Below are 7,548 nucleotides of genomic sequence, written 5' to 3'. Positions count from 1 at the left end.
CATGTGGTTTTTGTTTTGACATCTGTTGATGTATTTAATTACATTTATGGTTTTACGAATGTTGAACCAGCCTTGCATCCCAGGAATGAAGTCTACTTGGTCATGATGGATGATTTTTGAGATGTATTGCTGAATTCGGTTTGCTAGGATCTTGTTGAGAATTTTAGCATCTATGTTCATCAAAGATATTGACCTGTAGTTCTCTTTCTTTGTTGGATCTTTACCTGGCTTAGGTATCAATGTGATGTTGGCTTCTTAAAATGATTTGGGGAGAGTTCCATCTTTTTCAATTGCCTGGAATACCTGCAGTAGGATTGGTATCAGCTCCTCCTTAAATGTCTTGTAGAATTCTGCTGGAAAGCCGCCTGGACCAGAGTTTTTTTTTTTTCTAGTAAGTTTTCTTATTACGTAGTCATTTTCCTTGATTGTTATTTATCTGTTTAGGGTCTCAATTTCTTCTTCTTCCAATCTAGGTATGTTGTGTGATGTCAGAAAGTCCTCTATTTCCTTAAGGTTTTCAAGTTTGTTTCCATACAAGTGTACGTAGTAGTCTCTAATGATCTTTTGTATTTCTTCAGGGTCAGATGTGACTTCATCTTTTGTGTTTCTGATTGTGCGTATTTGGTTTTTTTCTCGTTTTCTCTTGGTCAGTCTAGCTAGGGAACCATCAATCTTGTTTATCCTTTCGAAGAACCAGTTTTTTGCTTCATTGATTTTTTGTATTATCTTTTTGTCTTCTATATCCTGGATTTGGGCTTTTATTTTGGTGATCTGAATTCTTCTGCTGAAATTAGGGTTTTTGTGGTCTTGCTTTTCCAGCTTCTTTAGGTGGCTTGTTAGGTTGTGAATTTCTGTTCCTTCCATTTTCTTCATGTGTGTTTGTAGGGATATAAATTCCCCTCTTACTACAGGTTTCAGGGCATCCCAGAGATTTTAGTAAGATGTTTCTTCTTTTTCATTTGTTTCCAGGTATCTTTTGATCCCTGTTTTGATTTCGTCGTTGACCTGGGAGTTGTTTAGCATCATGCTGTTTAGTGTCCATGTCTTTGTGGGTTTTGGGGGGACTTTGTTGGTGTCAATGTTTATTTTTATTCCACTGTGGACCGAGAAGGTGTTTCGTACAATTTCAGTCCTTTTAATTTGCTTATGCTTGATTTATGGCCGAGTATGTGGTCGATCTTAGAATATGTTCCATGTGGTGATGAGTAGAATGTGTATTCTGTGGTCTTTGGATGGAGTGTTCTGTAGGTATCAATTAAGTTCATTTGGCCCAAAATCACATTGAGGTTCCGGATCTCCTTGCTGATTTTTTGTCCTGATGATGTGTCTAGGGTTGTGAGTGGGGTATTAAAGTCCCCAGTTATGATAGTGTTAGAGTAGCAATATCTTTCTTTAGTTTTCCAAGAAGTTGCTTTATGAAAGTTGGCGCACCTATGTTGGGTGCATATATGTTTAGGATAGATATTTCTTGTTGATGGATTGAGCCTTTTATCATTATGTAGTGGCCTTCTGTATCTTTTTTGATTTTTAATAGCTTGAAGGGAATTTTGTCTGAAGTTAAGATCGCTACTCCTCCTTTCTTTTGTATTCCGTTCACCTGAAAGTTTGTTTCCTATCCTCTTACTTTGAGTCTGTGGGTTTCCTTTCTAGTGAGGTGAGTCTCTTGAAGGCAATAGATTGTTGCCTGATGATATTTTATCCATTTTGCCATTCTATGTCTTTTCAGTGGTGCATTTAGTCCGTTCACATTTAGGCTAATAATTGAAATGCAAGAGTTGATCCCTGTCATAAGATTCTTACAGACTTGTTCCTGTTTATTTGTTGTCTTTCTTTGGGTTTTGGAGTTGGTTCATGTGCGTTTTTAATCTTTTGCCTGTACTCTTGTGAAGAATGCTGTTGTTCTATTTTCTTTTTCTTCTGTGTTCAGTACTTTCTTAAGTGTTTCTTGTAGAGGTGGTCTTTTGGCAGTGTAGGTTCTTAGGGATTGGATGTGTGGAAAAGATTTCAATTCTCCCTCACTAATGAAGCTTAGTTTGGCTGGGTAGGTTATTCTTGGTTGAAACTGTTTCTCTTTTCGAACTTTAAAGATAGGGCTCCAGGCTCTCCTGGCCTGAAGGGTTTCTGTGGATAAATCTGCTGCTATTCTAATTGGTCTTCCCTGGTAGGTAGTCTGGCCTTTTTCTCTTGCTGCCTTTAGGATTTTTTCTTTAATAGATACTTTGTTTAGGCGAATTATTATGTGTTGGGAGTTGGTCTTCTCATTTGTTGTCTTGCAGGGGTTCTCTGAATCTCTTGTGTTTGAATTTTTTCATCTTTGATGAGATGAGGGACGTTTTCTTGAATGATTTCATGAAATGTTTGTTCCATTGTGGCTTCTGTCTCTCTCTCTGCCTCAGGAAGCCAAATTACTCTTAGGTTTGGTCTCTTGAAGTGATCATTCAGCTCTTGCAGGTGTTTTTCTGTCTTTTTGAGCTTCTTTTCTATGCTTTTGACAGTTTGTGTTAGTTCTGTGTTTTGGTCTTCGAGCTCTGAGATTCTTTCTTCTGCTTGGCTAATTCTGCTTTCCATGCTTATTAGTCTGTTATTCATTTCCATCACAGTATTCTTTACTGCTGCTATTTCTGACATCAGCTCCTTCCTATTTTCCTCTTGTCTCTCCTCAACTTTTAAAATTCTCTCCCTTAATGTCTTGATGTCTGGGTTTGTTGCATGTGACCAGTCATTCTGGGGGCTCTTCATTGTTTGTGTTCCAGAATCTGTTTTCTTAGTGTCTGATCTCCCAAGGGTCTGTGTGAGACCTATATTCTTCTTTTGGTTTTTCTTCATTTTTGCGTTTTTTCCCCCTCCCTACTTTTTCCTTCCCTCCACGTCACTGTCTTCTTTATTTCTGTTATTCAGGGGTAAAGGGATTGGTTTTACTTCTGTTTGTTCAATCTCCTATTCTTTATGTATTCCCTTTTACTTTGTTCAATTCTGGAGTTGCACTGTAGGTTGGGGGTGGTCATTTTGCAGTTTTGGGATTTACTTAAGGGGGAGCTGTGTTTCAAAATCTATCTGCAGGTCCTGGTATTTGCTGACAGATGTGTTGATAATCTGGAACCCATTTCCCACTGCCCTGGAATCTGTCCATGCAGTGGGGCTGTAGGTTTACTCCCTGAAATAAAATGTGGTTAGCAAAGGGAAGAGAATGGAGCAGACAGGGGGTTGAAGAGTGGGGTGGAGAGATAAAGGAGTAAGGGGGAAAACAAACATGTGCCAACAAATGGAGAGAGAGACCTATATTGAAACAGATAAAAACAATAGACCACAGCTACAGAAGAACCAACTCCTATACAAAAAAATAAAATAAAACATATAGTGATGCTAACATACAAGCCAACCAACCACCTTATTGGTGTGCTGTTCCTCTATACAAATATATGGTTTACAGAGAGAAGAACAGAGAAGAAATGGAAGAGAAAAAAAGGAGCGATGCAGCAGGAATAGAATTAAGTCATTAAACTAACAGAACCAATCAAGCACACTCTGAGACTTTTCATTTAAGTCCAATGTCCTTTCAGTTCTGATTTCTAGCTTTCTTTTCAAGCTGGTAAATTAGTTTGCAGTTAGTGTCAGTTGCCCCTGGTCTGCTGTGAAGGACAGTTCAGATCACCCTCCGTTCACCACTCTGGCCCTTGTCTTTTTCAAGCTTGTTTCTCCCATTTCAATGTTGTTACCTTGAATCGCCAGCAGGTGGTGCTATCTCAGCTGCTCGCCCCAGAGGGGGTGGGGCCGGACAGGAACCGGCAGAGACTGGAGATGGATGCCTGCCTCAGGGCACAGGCAGTAGACTCACGGTGGGCAGGACGTCTCGGTCGCAGGAGAGGTGGCAGTGATCCCAGAAGATCTTCCCTGAAGAGGCTTCAAGGACTGAAGTCGTGGATTGCCTCTGGCCCGGGTGGTGCAATGTGCTACTGGCAGCAGCAGCAGTGGCGGTAGAGGAGGCATCTACGCTGCAGTGGCTGTGCGGTCCACTGCAATGCCCCAGCGGTGGTAATGGCTGAGCTCCATATGAAGAGCAGGCTGCGATGTTTGGGCCCACAGCCCCTGGGGTGAGAGCCAGAGACCCACTGCAGTTCTCCTTTGCAGAGGGTTTCACAGACCAGGTTGCCCCGTCGCCATCTTGCCGGAAGTCCGGATAGAGAATTCTAACCTAGAGTTTCTGGTTTCTAGCTCAAATTAGTCTTCATAAACCATAAGTTACTATGCATTGAAAATAGAGGTCACCGGATCAATCCTTCAACAAACACACTAGCCTGTGGCACTCCTTAGAACCAGGCACAGTATAGAAGAGAGGTAGAAAAAGATTTCCCCTCCTTCAAGGAGAGGTAGCAAGTTTTCCTGGGGCTCATGCCTGGGGAAAGTCATGTCACTTCCTGCCATCATGAGGAGGAAAAATTGATGTGATGCTTGGAAAGTTCTTGTAGACTATATTTATTTATTACTTTGCACACACAGGACTCAGTGCTCTCCAAACATACTAAATTCTTTATTGAATTAGTATGTGAATCCTCAAAGTGGTATGAGAGGAGGTACTCCTGTTATCCCCAATTTGCAGATGAGGAAACTGAGGTAAACTGGGAGTTTCAGCTCATTGCTCAGGGTAATACAGGGAGTGAGTACATCTGGATCAAATGCTCCCTTCTCTTTTCCAGATGTTGGCAACAATTATAGTTACCAAGAAAGTGAGTAAGGGGTGAGTGAGTAGATAAGCAGATACATAAATACCATGAGACTATGAAGAAGACAGATCCCTACTCCAACTGTCTTCTCCTGAGCTGCTAAACTCAGCCTTCTGAGGCCCTCACCATGTTTCACCAGCATCAGCACATTCCACATGGACAGTGAACATGGAACACATCTGCAGAGAACAACTTTGGCCCAGACACAGGAAAATCTCATAATCATGAATCTCCCCTAAGCCCAGGAGAGAAAAGGTCAAGGCATCATTCAGGGCATAGGTATAAATGTGAAATCAGGGAGGACTGGCCTAGCATCCCAGAAGCAGGGTTACCCCCAGCTAAGGAAGGAAGGCCCCTCCCTCACAGACCCTCTTCCCTGGGGCTGCTGTGAACGTGGGCAGTGTGGGGAGCAGAATTCAGGCTGTCAACATGAGGGCTTTTTGACAAAGCTGGTTCTGACAGCCTTAGAGAGCCACACACATCCCAGCATCATGACTATTTATAACTTTGTGCTTCCTGTCACCAAGAAGTAGGAAAAACAAAACAAAGCCATTTGGTTAGAGGTTTAGGTGACTGCAACACGGTAAATGTGCCCTTGGGGAAGACAGAGGGAGAGTCATCCATGTGGGCACCAAGGATTGTGGTCTCTCCATGGACAGAAAACCAGCTGGTGCCTCACCCTGGAGCCAAGACAGGCGCAGGAGACAGTGCTGAGCACAAATGGGTCAGTGCCCTGGCTCACCATTGGCATCATCCACAAAGTGCTGATCCCCAGGTGCAGGAGACAGTGCTGAGCACAAATGGGTCAGTGCCCTGGTTCACCATTGGCATCATCCACAAAGATCTAAAAAATACAGGTGCTTGGGTCCTACCCTCAGCATCTCTGAATTGATTGGTCTGGGTGTGTCCTGGGAATCACGGGTTGTTTTTTGTTTTTTAATTTTCTTAAGTGATTCTGATAAGCAGCAAAGTGTGTCAATCATTAAGTCAGTTGATCAGGAAACAAAATATATGATTGGGGCAAGCTATTCCCTCCTTTGAGCCTCAGTTTCCCTCCCTTTAATAGAAACATCTCAGTTTAAATTATTTATGTTTATTTCCAGCTTAATTTCTAAAAGATTTAAAATGACACTATCCTCAAATATGATGCCACATATAGCTCACAATTTCTGGCAACCACTATTCAAAGAATTATTTCTTAGGTTGGTGAAGGAAATAACTAGGGAGTGACATCAACAGAAAGAGTTCAGTTTTCTGGTTTTCTGGGTCAGGAGGGTCCCCCAGCAGGCTGACGATGAGCCTGGCTGCCAGTTAGTGCAGCAGACGATCCGTGTGGGAAGCAGTGACCATGCACGCGCATGCAGAGATGTATTGCTGTATTAAGTCAGTCTGAAGTATCTCCCACAGTAATCTCATCTGTTGTATTTTCTGTCTGAATTATCAGTGAGCTACTGATTGTGACATTCACTATTTCACTCCTTTGCATCCCAAGCAGCTCTCGGAGTCTATTATCCATCATCATTTCTATCCTGAGCGAGCTTGCACTGCCTTTAGAGAAGAAAAAAGTCACATGGGAAGTTAAGAGAGCTCTTTCTTGTGATAAGCTTACAGAGAGATAAAAGCTGAACCAAAACACATGGAGGAAGGGATGGGAGGGAATGGTCATTACCACCTGTCCTCCACTGGCCAGTCTAAGACCATGCCTCCAAAGCCTCACCTAGCCATTGCAGCAACCTTCTCAGCAATCTACCTGCTTCCAGTCCCTTCCCTTTAACTTATTTATTGAAGGCCAACAAGATCTTTCTGGAATATAAATCTAATCATAGCCTTCCCACCTCCAAAATCCTCAGAGGATTCCCCAAGACCCTTATCACTGTCCCTAAGCACCTACAGCCCATGATGATATCTCTACTCCCTCTCTGGGGCCTTCCCTAGGCCCTGAGAGCTCCAGGAATATAGAACTCCCTGTACTTTCTTCACACTCCCAGCTCTTGCTGTAGACCAGACCTTGGCAAGGCTAGTCCAATGTCAAGATCTCTGGGTTGCAATGTGAGAGATGCACACTGGATCACCTGATTCTATCCAGGGATCTTTAACTTAGCTTAGGTAAGGCTTGGACATCAGGATTTACAATAGTAGAGAGGTGCTCTAGAAGGCCCTCTTCCTGCTGTTTTGTCTGGGGAATCCCCGCTGGTCCCCAAGTCCCAGATTAAACCTCATTGACCCTGTGAAGCCTCTCCACTAGGCTGCCCTCACTGCAGAGTGGAAGGGCCCTTTCTGCAAATCTCATCTACCCTCTGTGCTAGCTTCAAGGTAACACCAGTTGTGACTCATGGGCCTGTGTTTCTGCAGTTCTGGTCCCCACTCAGTGACGGTGTGCCGTTCAAAGTCAGGACAGCAATCTGGCTATCATTGTGTGTCCAATAATGAGTAAGGACCATATCTCCCGATTTCTGTATTCTGGCCCTTCTGATCTCATTCTGGCAATCGTCCCCCTGCATTTACATGGACTTTTGATGTACTTGGGTTAATCTTTCTTTTTTTTAGAATCAATATTTTTTTATTATGATATTGTGGGGTACAGTTAAGGGTTAGGTATGCAAATATGCTTCGTTCAGGCACCCTTGTTGATAATAGGTGTTTCCCCGTCCTCAGACAGATATTTCCTACCGTTAATCCCATCTCCCTCCCCCCCATAGTTTATCACTACTGTCAGTCATTTTCTTAGAGTAGTACATTGGATGTTCAAGGTCCACTATATGAGTGAGAACATGTGATACTCGGATCTTTGTTTCTGTGAGAGGTCACTCAGTATTATAGATTCTAG

Source organism: Carlito syrichta, unplaced genomic scaffold (genome assembly GCF_000164805.1).
Source record: "Carlito syrichta isolate Samal-C Ts95f unplaced genomic scaffold, Tarsius_syrichta-2.0.1 Scaffold316250, whole genome shotgun sequence".
NCBI lineage: Eukaryota > Metazoa > Chordata > Mammalia > Primates > Tarsiidae > Carlito > Carlito syrichta.
Note: the sequence above shows the minus strand (reverse complement) of the source record.